The sequence below is a fragment of the Calidris pugnax genome, unplaced genomic scaffold (assembly GCF_001431845.1).
Source record: "Calidris pugnax isolate Ruff unplaced genomic scaffold, ASM143184v1 scaffold58, whole genome shotgun sequence".
Taxonomy (NCBI): Eukaryota; Metazoa; Chordata; class Aves; order Charadriiformes; family Scolopacidae; genus Calidris; species Calidris pugnax.
In genome coordinates this window covers 3,194,331-3,212,890 of record NW_015090868.1, presented here as the reverse complement: position 1 = coordinate 3,212,890, position 18,560 = coordinate 3,194,331, and the positions used below count along the sequence as shown (strand labels likewise).

The following is an 18,560-nucleotide window of genomic DNA, read 5'->3' as shown; positions in this document are numbered from 1 at the left end:
CTTTCGTAAGTTCACGTTTTACCAAGTTGCTAGTTCTTCAGTCATAGGGAGGAAAAAATGGCATTCCTCCTCCCTGTCCCTTCTGTAGTAGATGGCCATTCGTTTTGTATAATCAGCTCTTACATTTTAATCTTTAAGAGAAGCAGCAGGAAGTGTGATTAGAAGTTCACATAAAATTGTGTCTTTTCAGGTTATAAAAGAGCTCTTCAAAAGGCGTCAATAGGAAAAGAACTTACAAATGTACTTGCTAATTGGTTGTGGTAGAAATATGTGCCTAATTTCTAATTTTAATATGTGTCACTTTAGCTTCTAACCTTTGCTTCTTGTTTCATTTTCTCAGCTAGATTAAAGAGCTCTTTACTACCTAGGTTTTTCTCTCTGTGGAGATACTTTCATAGAGTAATCAAATTGTTCCTCATACTTTTTGTTACAAGAAACAGCTTGAGCTCTTTGAATTTGTAATTGTAAAACAGATTCTCAGGTATTCAAGTTTGATTTGTGGCTTTCTTTCAACATAGTTCACAGTCCTTCAGAATCCATTTTGAGAAGGGAGGACCTGAACTTTTGACATCTTTCTGATGATCAGAGTCGTCAGATACACTGCAGGGTCCCCCTCAGAGTATTTATTAATATGCAAATATATTTTTATATATGTGTGTTTGTGTGTGTATGCAAAGGTTACATTAGCCCTTTTCATGATGGCATTTCATAGATGACTTGGGTTCATGAGCATCTTTTCACTGTTGGCCAGTGTTTTCCAGAGCACTAGTCCATTATTTTCTCCATTTAGACTGCTTGTAATTAACTCTACTGTGATCCCAAATCTTGACAAGAAGATGGAAAGAAACAATGACTTAATTTCTCCAATACTTAATATAAACCTCTGCTTTTCCATCTTATTTTTCCGCAGTGAGCTTCTTAATGCATAATTTCAGTAAACTGTCTCTTTGTAGATCGTTACTGGGTAGCAGTGATACTTACCGGTACTCAGTGGCAGATGCCACAAAAGATCTTAAAAAATCTAAATTTCTATGAGTGCTTCAATAAAACTACAAAAGCGAACCTCAACAGTAGGAAAATTGAGTGCTACTATCTTGGAATCTGGCCCTCAGCAAAGTAATGCATGAAAGCACATGAAAACACATAGTAAATGTGTGTTTTGACTACTCAGTGATTCCCATATCATCGATCTGATTTTTAAAGTGCTGGTGTGGTTCAACCCCAGCCAACAACCAGGACCACGCAGCTGCTTGCTCACTCCCCCGAGCTGGGATGGGGGACAGAATCAGGAGAGTAAAAGCGTGAAAAACTCATGGGTTGAGATAAATGCAGTTTAATAAGTAAAGCAAAAGTCTGCAAGCATGAAAGCAAAGCAGAACAAGGAACTCATTCACTGCTTCCTGTGGGCAGGCTGGTGTTTAGCCATCTCCAGAAAAGCAGGGCTCCATCACACATAATGTGATGACTTAGGAAGACAAACGCCATCACTCCAAACATGCCCCCTTTCCTTGTTCTTCCCCAGCTTTATACACTGAGCATGATGTCACGTGGCATGGAATATCCCTGTGGTCAGTTGGGGCCAGCTGTCCTGGCTGTGTCCCCTCCCAACTTCTTGTGCATCCTCAGCCCACTCCCTGGTGGGGTGGTGTGAGGAGCAGAAAAGACCTTGACTGCTCAGCAGCAACCGAAAACATCAGTGTGCTATTAGCACCACTCTCATCTCAAATCCAAAACGTGGCCCCACACCAGCTGCACATGAGAAAGTTAACTCCATCTCAGCTCAAGCCATGGCAAGTGCCTCTATATTTTTCATACTATTCCTAAAACGATGAATAAATTATGGAACTTGTCACTGTACATAATGTATTCACATCGTGACTGTAAATCCTTGAACCGTAACACCACATCTATCATCTATCTTGTCACATTTACTGTAATATTTTCAACTTGGGCTGTGATTATATGTAGGTTCTGGCTATGGAGACCTTTTGGATTTATGAAGTGAAAATTTAGCTAGTGAAATACTGTATAATTTTAAAGTTCAAATATTGAGGGTTCTTCGTTTTTTTGCTTTGTGTAGATTTCAGCAATAATATGACATATCTTATAATAACATTTAATAACTGTACAGTGTGCTCCCTGCAGTACTGTGTAGCTCTTTACGAGCCAAGAAAATACGTAAGGCACTTGCTGAGTGACTCTTTCCTAGTTGAACACCAGTGCTGTAGAGCTAACATATTAAAATGCATTAAACACATTGAGATTAATGTACTGTCTTCCCCTGTCCAGTGGGTGCTGCATTAAGCTTTTGTTTAGGCAGGTATACAGGCAGATTTACAGAAACTATGAAAAAACGATCAGCTTAGATTGCTTAGGATTCAGTACCAGATTGATAGCCACAGGCATCATTCCTGTGCTTTTTACCAGTCTTACCACTATCAGAAGGACTCTGTGTTCCTGCTACTTTACTTTCAATATTACAGTCTGCCTCCTGATTTTTGGCATAAAGCAGATAAACAGATTTTCTCCAAAGAAATTGCTCTGACTTTGTGAGTAAAATAGAGGAACTATAGAACATCTTGCATACCCTGCTGCTGCTATCTCTGGCTGTGCTGCCATTCACCCTTTAACTGTGCGGAAAACAGAAGAATACAAACTTTATCTTGAAATTTTGGTCGGAATGGAACAGGTATAAAATATCCTCAACAGAAAAGCAGATTTTTCCTCCTCTTTTTTTTTTTTTGTGTGTGTGTGTGTTTGTTTACTGACTCATAGAGCGTAGGGTAACTCAGGTTGGAAGGGAGGTCAGGAGGTCTGCAGCCCAAATTTATGAAAGGAGATTCAGACAAAGTTGCTCAGGGATTTACCCAGTCGGGTTTTTCACAGTCTCTGTGGGAAACCTGCTCCACTGCAGGATTGTCCTCACAGTGAAAAAGTGATATCCTGCTGGATGGGGTTTGGTTTTTTTTTATTTTTTTTGTTTGGTTGTTTCTCAGTGTATGTTATTCAGTCCACATACTTAATGATACGTTGGTTTTTTTCGGGTAAGAGAAATGTTGCTTTGCAGGGAAAAGTAAGTGTACAGTTAGTGTCAGAATTCAGAGTGCTGGGACCTCAGTATACAGGACACTCTTCTGCAGATTTTTGTGTTTAAATGACAGGAGTCTGCTGAGGAATTGTATTTCCTATTGCTGAAATGGCAGAAGTAAAGCCCTTAGTCTGTCATATCTAGAATCATAGAACCATGGAATGGTTAGAGTTGGGAGGGACCTTAAAGATCATCCAGTTCCAACCCCCTGCCCTGGGCAGGGACACCTCCCACCAGACCAGGTTGCTCAAAGCCCCATCCAGCCTGGCCTTGAACCCCTCCAGGGATGGGGCAGCCACAGCTTCTCTGGGCAACCTGTTCCAGTGTCTCACCACCCTCACAGGAAAGAATTTCTTCCTAATATCTAATCTGAATTTCCCCTCTTTCAGTTTAAAACCATTACCCCTCATCCTATTGCTACACTCCCTGGTAAAGAGTCCTTCCCAATATAACTTTTATTTTGTATAAGCTTTGCCAGGATTTGGAAGTATTTTTCGACATGTGTTGATATATTAAAAGAATCCTTCTTGTATGTTGCATGTAGAAAAGCTTCAAACACAAAACCAGATCTACTCTAAAGAGATTCTCTAATTACATTGGCGGCAGTATTGTGTGTGTTTGCGCTGAAAGGGCAATTGCACAGGTGAACTATGTCGATCACTGAACTTACAAATTATTACTGAAGCAGGAAAACACAAAAGGAACTGGAACAAGGAAATAAAATCAGTAATTCTAAGGATATACAAAGAAAGTTTATTATAATAAACAGCTCGGCACATTAAAACATCACGTGCAAATAACTTAGTGAGTAGGTGCAGTGTCCATCTGATTTAAACACTGACTGATTTAATGATTTTGCCTGTTTCAGCTTTCATAAACCTAATTATGGGCATTACACATAGTTGTGTTCTTTGTCCTAATTATATGTTGGCTCAATGATTTCTCATGATTTACCTGCTAATTGCTAACCAGTGGTATAGGACTGTAATAAACCGCTTTGTCCATTAAAGCAAGTATCCTCAAATGGCATGTGTTTTTCATTTTCCAGTTGAGAATATGGTGTAATACCTGTTTTTTCTTTGTATCTCATGCTATATGATCTTATTTAAAACAAAATGAAGAATCTAAAGAAGCTTTTCCTTAGTGTGGCATACTCGTGTGAAAGACTGCAATTTTTGGTGTTCATTTCAGTGACAGATCCCTTTTTTCTAGAAACTTTCTGACCTGACGTAATTTCAATTAGTACTTAGCACTTGTTTTCACGTCTCTGACATACTGCAACTACTACATGTTAGAATTCATGATCTACAGAAGTTCTCAGCATATCTGAGTGATTGAAGTAAAATCTCCTGTGTAAACACAACTAGAATTAGTCAATTCAAGTTCCCACCTTCATCTATGTATTAATGAATATTTAATGGGTCTTTCTTATCTTTAATTTCAAATCAAAACACAATGTTTGGGCTTTGTCCTTTTAGGCTTCCCAGGCTTCACATCAGGTGGCTTTTTTGGCTTTAAGCTCCTTCTTTGTGCATTCTGACCTGCCAAGAGTCTGTCTGCAAGAAGATTAGTTTCACCAGTTCTGGAGAATCACTCGAATGATTCCACCAGAGATCTGGACCTGAAACTTCTACCAGATTTCGTACTTAGAATTAAAAATGCATTTAATGAGTTTAAGTATGTATAGAACCCAGTAAAAGTGAATAAAGCTGTTTTCAACAGTGATCCTACACTCTCTAGATCCAGCTGTGATAAGCCACTGGTGCAGAAGTGGGTTTGAGCTTGTGTCTATAAGCAGAAATACTCTTTAAAAAAATCATGCTTCATATATAAGAAGACAAAAGTTCACCATCAAATACCGAACTCTTTATTAGTGTTTTGCTTTTTTTAATATATTTTATTTTTTCATTGTTTGGCAAGAAGTTGGCGTTGGGAGAATTTCCACAGTCCTGGGCAACAGTCAGCCTTTCCGTGGTTGGAACTGGGGGGCTTGCTGTTTCATTTTGGCTAACCCTGGTCTCTGTTGACACCATTTCTGTGTAGTGCTATCACTGTAGACATAGAGCAAATGCACGTTGAAGAATTTTCTGCAATATGCAGTGCAGAAAACAAGAAAGGACATATTTATGACCTGGAAAACTGGGAAGTACTGTTAATCTGGAGAAAATGTGATTGTTTCTGATTTTTTAGCCCAGATAAGAGACCAGAGTTTTTATCTGAATATAATTTTTCTATTCTGCTCTTCACTAGGCAGGCAGTTGTTGTCCCTTTGAAAATATTTATCTCTGAGAAAGCACTGCAGGCCAAAATCAGAAGTATAGAGATTTAATTTAATCTTTCAAGAGAAAAACCTCACCAACTTTAGTTACTTCATAATCCTTAATATGATGTCCCTAAGAGCCAGAAATAGCTGTAACTGATTTTTTTAGAAGTATGGTCATATCACCAACATGTTGCATTTGTTCCTACTTTTTTTTTTTTTTCAGTTTATTCAGTGAAAAATGCTTTGGGAGATGTTTTTTTTCTATATTTCTATATTTCCTCTTTTTCATAGATATAAAACCCAATAACTCCATTAAGTGATACTAAAGTATATAATGTTAATTAACAGTTGATAAAAACAAATGCCTTTGTAAAAATTGGGTATTTCTGAAGAAATGCAAACAATTATTTCTATTCAAACCTAATATGGTTACCAATTCTAAACACATTTATTTTCCTTATATTAAGTAATTTCTGCTATTTTGTTTTAGAAGAATTTAGTTTTTTACTGTAGCTGAGTTAACAAGGTGCCTGATAAACATGTCTTTGCTTTTATTACCAATTGCAAGTTCATGCTTGCAACAAAAGAAGTGAGTTTCTCAGGGTAAAAGGTGAAGCAAATTAAGAACATTAGGGCATAAGAAGGCCCAGCTGAGTCAGAGCAGTGGGCCATCCAGTTTAGTATTCTGCAGCTGAGAGTGTGGCAATGGGAAGTGGTATTTAGGGAAAATACATGAGCTGCATTTTTTTCTGCTCCTCTTTCTTCAGTGTCTCAGAACTGCTGTTTTTGGGGTGTTAGTAGGTAAGATCTTGCTTATGCTTTTTCATTTCCCTTTGTGTACATGTTGATTGTGAGGGTGTGGGTTTTTTTATAATCTATTTTTTTTAATTTACTGGTATGGTTTGCCTCCACGACCTTGAGATATAGCAACAAATTATGGGGAGTACTATTGTCTCTGTGTGGTGTTTTATTTTACCTGCTTTAAAATAGTCTCTTTCTAGTTTTATCAAGTGGTTCTCGGTTCTGCTATGTGTTTTAGTGAGTAAAAATTCTGGGTTTACTTATTTATTACATCCAGAAGTTTCTCAAGCTTAATAATATTTCCTTTGTTCTGTTTAATCCTAATTAATGAGTCTTAGCCTTCCTAATCTTTCATTATAGGGCAGCTGTTGCAAGCCTTTGATCATTTTAGTTGCCCTTGTCTGTATTTCATTGAAGTCCCCTGTACTTTGGAGTCTAACTTGGCTGTGTCCTTCCTGAGATGTAGAGCTGTGTGTGTTGCTCAGGATATGTGCTTGTTAAGGTTTTCAGGAGAGGGCTTTTACAAATGTATCCTCTGCCCTGTTTTTAATACCTTTCCCAAGGGATATACAATATGTGGTTTCTTAATGTTGAGCTCTGCTTTATGTTGAGCTGATGACATCAGAGAAACATCATTGATGACTCTAGGAACTGTTTCTCATGTTGTTGCTTTCAGTTCTGGATTTCTGATAGATAGCCTGGGCTTCTTATGCTCCTGTGCATGTATATTTCTATTAAACACATTAAAAATGTTCTTCTAATGTAGGGGATTCAAGGCTTTAGTGTCAAACACAAAAAGACCTTAATGTTGAGCTCTGCTTTATGTTGAGCTGATGACATCAGAGAAACATCATTGATGACTCTAGGAACTGTTTCTCATGTTGTTGCTTTCAGTTCTGGATTTCTGATAGATAGCCTGGGCTTCTTATGCTCCTGTGCATGTATATTTCTATTAAACACATTAAAAACATTCTTCTAATGTAGGGAATTCAAGGCTTTAGCGTCAAACACAAAAAGATGGAACACTGCAATTGTGGTTGTGCTGCTTCAATTTGTAAGCAAAATAACTTTCAAATTTCATGATTATGTATTCTTCTTCACTATATTGGGCATTCTCTAGTATGCAGATGCAACTGGTAGTAGTAAATGGTAAGACTGAAAAACTGGGGAAGCTCTTCTAGTGCACTTTTCCAAGAAAAATAAATTTTCTTGGGAACTGAGTCTCTAGGAAAAACTGGGGAAGCTCTTCTAGTGCACTTCTCCAAGAAAAATAAATTTCCTTGGGTACTGAGTCTCTATATGGGTCCAAGTGTTTTCTGTTTCTTTATTCAAGTGCTCTACACTGTTAAGAATTATGTTGTTTCACACCAGTCTCTTGAGCTCTATGTCTGGTAATTAAAAAAAAAAGTATCATTTGGATATTTTTTGGTCATAGGGAGTTTTCTGTCTCTTCCTAATGTTGCTTGTTATTGACTATTGAAAAATATCAGACCCTTCGATGCTCTCTCTTATTGGAAATCTTATACCTGTGAATACAGGTGACTGCTTTATAGGCAGTACTGATTTTGCTGGCCAAAACTTCATTGAGTGTGAGAAATGCTTTTAGGCTGATGATAATGCACATAATGAGGCTTCGTGTCTGTGCATATAGAAAATGCACACAGGCAGCACACTGTTTGCTTTCCAGATTTTTAATACTTAAGTGTGTGCAGCCAAGACATGTTTGTCAATTTTTAAGTTAAATATTTTGGCAACTCACTGGTGGATGTTAGTAAAGTGCTAATGTTAGATGGGTGAACTGATTCTGAAGAGCAGATAAGAGAAAATAGCTCAGATTAAGTTATTACTCTTGCCACTACTTGTGTGCACTTTGGTAGCTCCCACAATACTCCTGGTGCTGCCTATAAAGATAGGAATAGTTATTGCTTGCTCCAAGGAGATCACAAGAAGTGCAAGTAACAGATGACAGTCGGGGGTGAGATTATAAACAGCTTACAATGAAAATCAGCTATTGCCAGCTGCATGTCAAATTGTGATCATAATGAAAGCAAAATGTGGAGAAAAAGAATTTAATTAAAATGTGAGAAAAAGGAGTTCAGAAATGTAAATAGATAAAATTTACATTCCATTAATCTAATGGTAGATTCTGTACTCATGTGTAAGTTTCCCTCAAGAGAAAAGGTCCTTTAATAAAAACTCCTGTTCAAACACATAATTTCCTAATAGTTTAAAATGATCACCAAATTCAAGCTAAGTTTCAAAGCTAAACTGAGCTCAAAGGAATGAAGGAAACTTCTAGAAGTAGACTAGAGTTTTAGGCAAGAGACTTTGCACTATTTCAGGGCTTTGAAGCATGTTGCTGAAGGGTAGTTTGTAATATACTTCTCGGCACCCTAAACCAAGGCTTCTGTGTAACAGCACCCTATGCTTTCTGCGAGTTTCCACACACCTTCACATTCAAAATTACATTCCACCTATTTCTGCATCTGTCTTCAAAGTTGTGTTAGATTGCTCTACTGTTTTATTTGCAGGAAGTAATACACATGGAATAAAATGCTTTCACCTGTCTGTAGCCATCTAAAACAAAGTCATCTAGTTTGAGCTCACTCTGTAGTATTTGCTTTTGATACATAAAGGTCTATGGCCATAATGCCATTACTGTCCTGGGACTGCTTGTGTGGCTCCATCCCTCACTCCAGGAGAGTGCAGGCTTTCCCCTGGTCCCCTGTCATGTCTGGCAGCCCTGTATGGAGACCTGAAATGGCATGAGAGGCTTGCATTTGGGCACCTGCCATCATTCTCTTCCCCAGCCAGCTAAGAATGAATGTCTCTTGAGCATAAAGTTAGCCAAATTACCATCTTGGAATAAAGAGCTAGATTTTAGGTAACTAAAATCAAAATTATTGTTATTCACAGTGTTAAAAAAAAAAAGAAAATAATTCTTCTAGATTCAGCATTTTCCTCTTATTGATTTTGATGGGGTTTTTTTTCCATGTATATAGGAAACAAAATGTGCTTTCTGTCTTGTATATTTATAATACATAGCATCAGCGAGTTTTCTTGTACAGATGTATTTCAAATCCTACAGTTAGTAGCGTTTTATGAATTACTAAATGGTAATTCTAATCCATAGAAAGATCACTAACTCAAGTTCTCTTTGATATTGTCACATGCTGGATACCTTGATATATGCAAGATATAGCTCTTTCCTGAGTTCTGCCATTCAAATGCATATTTGCTACAGAGTTGCTTGCATATTATCTGGTGAATTGGTTCTACAGTGTCAGGAACTTAATACTATTCCTTGAAAGCTCACAAATAAAACTCTTTCTAGCTGCAATTAATTTTTATTAAGGATATGTATGGTCTTTGCTCAAGAATTACTTTTTCTGCACACTGAAAAATGAATCATTGTAGCCAATTACAAAATAACAAATAATGTCAGTGTGGTATCAAAGTATTGGTTACATATAGTTGATGTTTATTATATAGTTAAATAAAAGGAATATATATTTCCTTAGGTTTTTGATTAATGTTTCTAAAGGATTTATAAAGTAACTCTAGTAATTCAGGTACTTTACTGAAAATGTAGCTACTATTTGTTTAAAAATGGGCCTGAAAAAAGCTTTCTCTTCAGAATTGTACTGCATGATTTGTGCTGTGTTATCAGTGGATTTTTAAATAATGCTTAAAAAACCATATATAAAACCACTAAATTTTTTTTTGTTTGTTTCTCTAGAACGAAATGAAATGTATTACTGTTGCTATCTACTGCAGCATAGAATCAGTGAAAGATATGAAACGGAAATGAGAGGGCTTAGCACATTCCAGGATAAAGAAAAGCTATTTCCAATACAGTTTTTTTCCCTAAGGAACATTGTAGAAAGGAAGTGAAACAGAACTTGTAAGAAAATATTGAGGGGCAGAAAACAGACTGGCTATTCTAAACATATTCATCCCAGGATCCCAAAGATGGTGACCACACCACCTGTAGTGATTTATGAAAAGTCATGGAGAACTGAGAAGCTGTCACTGAGATAAGATAAATGTGCTGCTGATCAAAAGCAGGATCCCAAAAATTACAATGCTGTGCAAGAGTCCTAAATTTAAGTCTTAGTAGTATAATGAAAAAAATATTGCTTTTGCAAACACTCAAAGTTTACTGAGCAATAGACTAGGGAAAGAACAAAGATTATCAGGCACATGTAATTTTTAAATAGTCTAATAAATAACCAGCAAAGGGAATGCAGGAATATAGGAAGCCTAATGTATGTAGAACTTAGTGAAGTATTTCTGATAGCAGGAATTAATAAAATAGTGGTTTGCAAAGTCTCATTGAAGAATTAATGGAAATTGCCTTGAATAACACAGGGATTGAAAACTGTCAAGGCTATAAACAAAAGATAATGAAAAGCAACAGTATATTGAGCTGGGATGTAAAGGGCAAGAAGTGTGTACTGGGGTGTCAGAGATCAATTTTATGTCTGATCTAATTTAACATTTTCATTAGCAATTAGCAAATGATGTAACCAGCATGCTGATGAGTTCTCTCAGATAAAGATGTACTAAGAAGCAATATATACCAATAAGATCAGGTCAGAGATCTAGGAAGGTTAAAAATATGAGCAAGCTATTTGATCCAAGAGACCACAAACTTGCATACGTGGTGAAAAATCATTAAAGCATAGATAATTGTGGACTTCTTGTATTAAAAGCACGCGTAATGTTGGGATAACAAGAAAAATCATTGTGTGCAAGTCCTGATCAGTAGGTGCCATACATCTGCAAACAAGTCTTGTGCCAGGCAAGAGGAAGATGTGTGCCTTGGTGTTCTCCTCTCCAGTGTTTGCAACGAATGTGGCTTGGCATTACCACATCATGTGCACAATGGCTAGTGGTTCTTATCTTTTTGGCATCATCTATACTTCATATTTTCTACCCATCTACAGGCAGCAAGATAAACTGGTGTAACCAGTGCAAGCAGAGGAAAAGAATGATCTATTATTTGAGTCCATTTTCATGGGCTTCCAGGCTCAGACAAGAAATACTTTTCTAAGGAGTGAATCAGAAATTCTTATTTATGAGCAAATTTTCATAGAAAAAAGCTTGAAATGCACACCTGGGCTGTAGAGTCTGAATGCTGCTTTGAATATCTTGCTCTAATATTTGCTTAATTTTGTTTAACTTTCTAAAACCAGCCTGCAGCAAATTATCAGTGGTTTTCTTTATGCCACCTCTTTTGCTACTTGCTTTTGCTACTTCTTTTTTGCATGGCATGACTGCTTAATGCAGTGTCTCGTGATGGGTCCAAGATTTTCTAGAGCAAGTTACAGTTCAAGCTGAGTTAATTTTCAGGTGACTGGATATTTCCTTTTCTCTTGACTTGGTCTCCTATCTATGAACCAATAGTGACTTGGACTAGCAGTAGATCTGAGAGTTACAAAAGCTGCCCTGTTTCCAGTAAGTGAGAAATAAAATCCAGGTGGAGATAATTAAAAATATTTAAGTGTACTTTTCATAAGACTTAAAGCATCTATCCTTCTGCACAATGGAGTCCAAACACCTGCAGTCTCAGGGCACTAAACTGAGAGCACAGCAGAGCTGGATGATTTCCCCACATCACTTACTAGCAATGATGGAAAGAACCTCTTTCCTGTTTGTGTATTAATTTTCAGGCTCTCACCTTGAAGAAAGACATGCTGATATCAGCTAAAGAAAAATTGCAACACACTTGATGAGGGTAATCACACTTGTCTGGGACACTGTCAAATTTCAACTTTGATTTCCACCCTTTGGTTTTTGATTTTTGGATGTTCCCCTCTTAAACTGAGAAGGTTGAAGTCTGCCTTGCTGTATAAGGTGGGAAGACATAACAGGTTTTCCTAATATATGCAAATCTCAGAAAGGTTGCTGTACTGCATGTGCATTGTGCTGGATCTGAATGATATGTATTTATGTTGAACAAAATTAAAATACAGAATTTCCAGGTCTCATAACTTGTTCCCCCACATGTCATTTCATCTGCTAAAAGACAAGAGCCACATCTAGTATGAGAAGTAACTTGTTCAGAGCTCACATGAGCATCCTGGTTTTTCTTAGTTTGTGTGTCAGAATGGAAAGCTGACCATTTCTTAGACAGCCAAAGTAGAATACAGGTTAGAACTTTCTCAGTTTTGCTTCTGTTTTTGTGCATAACTTTCTGTATGTTTCTGATTATAGCATGAAGTTGTGTCTACAATGTTCCTTTAGATAGCTGTGTAATCATTAACATGCAAATTGTGCCGCCATGCACAGCATTCATTTTAATATCTAATGTATGAGAATGTATATCCCCGGAATGTCAAGTGCAGGTACCCAAACATCTTAAATCCATATTCAGGTACGTACTGATTTATAGAAATGCTTTGATGCATTTCGGAACTGTGAATGCTCCCAGCACAGCTGGGAATCAGAAACCTTTATCTACCTCATTGTGGATTGGTAGCTAGGTATAAGCTATACTAATGTTTGGTTTTTTGACATTCTAATGGTTTCCCTCATGGATAGATTGTCCCTGTTGATATTATAAGACAAACAATTGGAAAACTCATTTTCAGACTTGGAGGAAAAAGGAGGAGGCGTATTCTTAATCTAAATCCTGCTTGAAAATGATAGGATTAAAGATCAATTTTCTGTGCTTAGTTAGTTAAGAAACATATTCACAGAGAAATTATCTATAAATGACACTAAAGCTCTGCTAAATTACACAGCTAGGTATTTTCTTATTAAATTATTTGGCTGATGCTCTTTAGTCTGCATAGCTAGTACTAAAAAGCTTGCAATTCAATAAATATTTTCATTTTCACACTGAGGATATGTAATGCAAAACACTTCAGCACAGGTTGTTTTAGACACCCGGTCACAAATCAGCCATCGGTGGTGTTCCTTGAATAAACTGGAGTAGCATCAGACATCCAGAGGAGGGCACTTGTGGCCCTCCAGTCAGGCTGTTCAAACCAAAACAAGGCACTGCAAAGTTCTTCTGACTTGGGGGGGAAGAATTTAGAGAGTCTTATCTGAACAGAGCCAAAGTAGTAGTATTAAGCAATTATGGGTTATGCATGGCATCAGCTTGAAGATTTGCTTGCAGGTTTCTGCAATTAATTGGCATGTTTATCACACAAGCTGCCATCAAAAAAAGAGCAGCAGCTTTCAAGTGCTTTCAGAACTGCAGCTGGTGGCTGCAGAAAGCCACCCTTTGACTGACCATGAGGGCTAAAAGCATTTTCTGCTCAAAATTCAGTCTGACCTCTGAGGTTTGACAAATACTTAGACAGTAACACTGGGTTTCTCTGGGCAAGAAAACTTGGTTTTCTTTGTATCTTGATGAGAAAAAAAGAACAAAAGGATCATGGAATGTTGTTCTTAATGCAACATAATTCAGTATTTGAGGCCTCATAACTTAATACAGAAATTATTTTGTTTGACCATTAAAGTTTTTGGTCTCCAGCTATTTATGCCTGTAAAACCACAGTGAGGTTTTTCAGTATGATAGATGGATGTGATGCTGTTTGTTGATCATGTAGCATCAAACCCATGTTCTAGTCTACAAACACAGTGGTCAAATTTTCTTTGAAGATTCTGTAGTCAAGTTAGGAAGACTACCTAAGGCACTTTAACTTCTATGCCTGACAGATAAAACTTTAACACATCCACCTCAAGTTGTTACATTTTAAGTGTTATTTCTCCTACCTCACACACATTATCTCAGATCTTTCCTCAAACAAGCTGGTTTGGTTGCAGAACAAACATTTTGTAAATGTCTGTGTTGCAAAAAAACCTTAGTATTTAGTGGACAAAAATAAATTACTCTTACAAGTAACTTCCAGTTAAATAGATTATTTTTTTTATTAAGATATTCGCTATGTCAGTTACAGCTGAACTGGCTGAGACGCTGTGCAAAAAAAAAAACCTCCACCTCTAATAAATCACTTCACTCTTACAAGTAACTTCCAGTTAAATAGATACTTTTTTTATTAAGATATTCCCTATGTCAGTTATAGCTGAACTGACTGAGATGCTGTGCAAAAAAAAAACAACTCCTCCACCTCTAATAAATCACTTTTCCAAGGGTCACTGAAGCTTTCCAACCATGTTTTCCTTCACTGTTCTGTTGGACCTTACAGGACTGACTTCTAAGACGGGTGAACTCGTATCATGTCACATACAGCATGCTGAAGGCTACTGCTCTGCTGGGCTAGAGAAAAATCTTTTTTTTAACCAACTGCAATGCCAGAGATGTATGTTTGTTTTAAATAATTTGTTGAAGTTTAGTAGAGAAATTTTTAGAACTGAAAAATGTCTTATAGCTACTGTTTACAGAACAGTAGAAAAAAATCTTGATAAGGTAGAAACCAACCATTTCAACATTTATCGATGCCATTTAATTTCCAATGAATGACTGTCTTTTACAACTACGTCAGTTAAAACTTCTCTGTTCTGCTGATGGTATAAGTGCCAGGTGAGGGTGTGGGTGCTTGCTCTCTATGGGGAGGTGTGGAGGTGTGCGTGGCAGTGGCATCTCCTTGCTTTTTCTTCTTACTAACTGTTTTTGTGAATTAGTCTTACTGAATGAATCAATTATGTACGTTTTTGGCAGCTGCCTCCTTCAGTTGCTGCAGTGGTGATGTGGCTATCGTGATGTATGAGGAAAGGTTTAGCTTTTGGGAAGAGACTGCTACATCAGCTGGTGTGGCTTGGAGGAAAGGGAGAAGCTATCTGATATAGTCCATCTGACCTGAAAGCTTGCTTGTGTGTATTGAACAATATTATTTGAGAGATAAGCCTCTTCTCCCTATATATCTTGCCTTGCTTAGTTTTTCCTGTGAGACTTCAACATTCCAAACTAATTGACTAACACTAGATACAATTTGTAAAGCAGTATCATCATTAATTCCAGTTATCCCTCTATACCATATTTCTCACCAGTGCCCTCTTGAGTTCTTATTAAGTGAAATTTGATGAGCTATGGTGATAGCGGGGTCACCTTCCCTGATTCACAAAGAAGCTGCTGAGCAACAATATTCTACAAAGGATTACAGAACTAATCCCCTAATTTCTCTCCCTCCAAAGACTCTGTTGCTTATCTGTTCAGGCTGGCATGACAAAAAGAAAAATGGCAATTTTTATTAACATATGTGTACAGTACCTGTGGCTGAGATAATCCTAAATTTAGCTTGTTATATTTTTAACACTGTCTGAAAAACAGGTAATAAAAAAAAAGAGCTGTATGCAACTTAGGTTTTTTTTTGTGTGTTAAATCCAACAGGATTGTTCATGATTAGTGTCTGTAGGACCAGGAGCACTTTATGAAGAGCAGTCAAGGGACTATTGCAATATTGATTATGCATTCTTTCTTGGTGCAGGTGGGAAGGAGTTAAATAGCTCTACTACATGGCAAATTTTCCATTCTTTCTATCATTAGGATAGAAGGAAGAAAACATGAAAAATAGCAAGTGCTAGCAGGCCTTTCAGATAGGAAGTACAGCTCTAGCCAAAACTTCATTTATTTTTCTTAATATTTTCAGTGACATTCACTAGTTGCAGACTCCTGAGTGAATTTTGAATAACTATGAATCTGTCCTTTGTCTATAATGCATATGATGAACAGAACTGGTACTAATTAACCAACCAACCAGCTCTGTTTTCTTCAACTTGTTAGAAGCACTTTCCTTATAGAAAGTTGTCTCAATTTTCTTCAGCACAGATATTTGTGGTATTTTTTACTAAAGATGGCTAAATTAAGTATTTCAACTTCTTAAAAGGCTCTGGATAAGCATTTTTAAAGACTAAAACAAAGACAGCAGAAAAAACCACCTTGTTGAAAGTCTAATCTGCAACACATGACATTTATCAACATGTGAATTTGAATGAGTAACTCGGAAAACTAGTTCAGGCTACAGAGGCCTGATGAGGGAGCAGATAGTTTTACTAATTAAGGCTGCGATAGGTAGGAGTGAATAAGGAATGGTAAGGAAAAGGGAATCTTACCTCATGATTATGAGGAGCCTGGACAGAGGTTGCTCTGGTACCACACATCTGATTTTTCTCATTCAACACACGCACATGCAGCACAGAATGGTTTGGGGTGGAAGGTACCCCACCCTAGGATCACCTAGTTCCAACTCCCTGGCCATGGGCAGTGACACCTCCCACCAGACCAGGTTGCTCAAAGTCCCATCCAGCCTGGCATTGAACACCTTGAGGATGGGGCATCCGTAACTTCCTGGGGTAATCTGGGCCAGAGTCTCATCACTCTCATAGTAAAGAATTTCTTCCTAATATTTAATCTGAATCTCCCCTCTTCTAGTTTACCCCTCGTCCTATTGCTACACTCCCTGATAAAGAGCAACTCTTTAAGTGTGACCATCCAGCCAATTCCTTATCCACTGAGTGGTCCATCCATCAAATCCATGTCTCTCCAATTTAGAGACAAGGATGTCATGTGGGACAGTGGCAAATATTTTGCACAAGCCCTGGTAGATAGCATCTGTTGCCCTCCCCTTCCCCAGAAATGCTGTAACCCCATTGAAGGCCACCACATTTGTCAGATATTTTTTGCCCTTCACGAAGCCATGTTGGTTGTCACTCCTCATGTCCTTATTTTCCTTGTGCCTTAGCATAGTTTCCAGGAGGATCTGCTCTGTGATCTTGCTGGGCACAGAGGTGAGACTGACATATTGCCTAGATCATTGTCAATTGGTAAAAAATATAACTTTTTTTTTTTTTTGCCTAGTGACCTGCCTCATTCTCTAAAAGTCTTTCCAATTCTCATGGTTTTACTAGAGGGTGCTGGAAGGTATGGGATGGCCAGAAGAATTTCTGTAGAATTTCTGGTCATTATCTATTAAGCATGCAAAAAATCCTTTATGTTCAAAACAAGATATTAGGGTGCTCCAATATGAAATGAAACAATTATGCAGTTGTTATAATGTAATATAACCTATTACATTAAGTAAACATTTTCTTAACTAATGCAAATGGTATGCTCTCAACACTAGTGGATCTTATTTATTCTTTAGTATCACTTTGGCATATTGATTCAATTAATATGATCTACTTTAGCAGCAAAACTGATAGGCGTAAGGAGGTCTTTGTTGGTTTAATGTCTTTTGCAGTCTGTCACTAGGCACTGCCGTCTCCAATAAATTTATTTTTCAATCACACATGCACCCCAGGCACTGGCTGTAGGTTTTCTTCTTTCACCAGTTCACTCTTGTGTCATACTGGTTCCTGTCTTACTAATTTGACTTCTGCCTCTTTCCACTAGCTCTGTTCCCTCTGTGTCTCTATTACAAAACACATCATGATTTCATACCATCTGAGAAGAATTCAGACTCTTAATTACTCTGTATGTCTCTCCCTTCCTCCCTCCTTCAGTGCTTCCTGCTTTGCTTCTGTTAATTTCATTCTTTGCCTTTCGATCTGGCTTTAGATTTAATTCTATCAAGAGCATAGTAGTAAATTCTCACTAGAAATACTGCTGAATAAACAGCCTAATTTACCGTCTTTACTGTCAACACTTCTTATCTGGTGGTTTTGGTTCTGATAATAATTAAGCAATTACCTCTGAGCAACCAGTTCACTTCTCCTGTGCTTCTCTGCTGAGTTCTTCAATTATTTTGTCTTTCTTCTCTTAATAGAGTAATTTGGAGAAAATTACTTGGATAGAGTTAGTGAAAATAGAATCATACAAGTGCAGAATATTTTAGGTTGCAAGGGGCCCATGAAGCTCTTTTATTCCTACACCCCACCCACAGGAGGTCCAGTCGTCTCAGTTTGTGCAGCTGAGTTTTGAATATACCCAAGTACACAAATTATACAGCCTCCTTAAACAACCTGTTTCAGTGTTTGACTGTTCTTTGTGTTGCTTTTTCTCCTCTAAGGGTTTAGTATTGTTGCTGAGTTTGCTCTCTCCTATTGTCCAGACATCTTCTACTTGGAATCTGATATGTTTCACTGCTAGAAAGAAACTTTATTCTTGAACTAAAGTTTGCCACTCTAGAAAATTCTGAAGGTAACTTCTCTTAGCACTACATTTGTCTGAGAAATGGAATAAAGAAATTATTCTCTATTTTAGAAAAAAAGTTTGCATATGAAAAATTTCAACTAAGCCCATAATTACAAAATCAAAGGAATAATAAAATAAAACTTCCCTAATTGTATTATTTAATGGATAACTCCTCAATCCACTTTCTGGCAAACACAGTAGTAATATAATAGCAATAATTTCAATGTTGTTCATCTTTCTGTGTATGTGTATTGTTTTGAGTATTCAGCAATTGTTTTTGTTGACACTAAAGTGAAGAACATGACAGCTGCATTTTCAAACATTGAAGCACAACTTCTGTGATTTCTAAAGGCAACTCT

At 37.3% G+C, this 18,560-nt stretch overlaps 1 protein-coding gene across 3 annotated transcripts in view; it reads left to right on the top strand.

The window, feature by feature from the left end:
• SGCZ (sarcoglycan zeta) overlaps positions 1–18,560 on the top strand; it is a 425,770-nt gene that overhangs the window by 25,293 nt on the left and 381,917 nt on the right. The gene's annotated exons all lie outside the window — the stretch shown is intronic.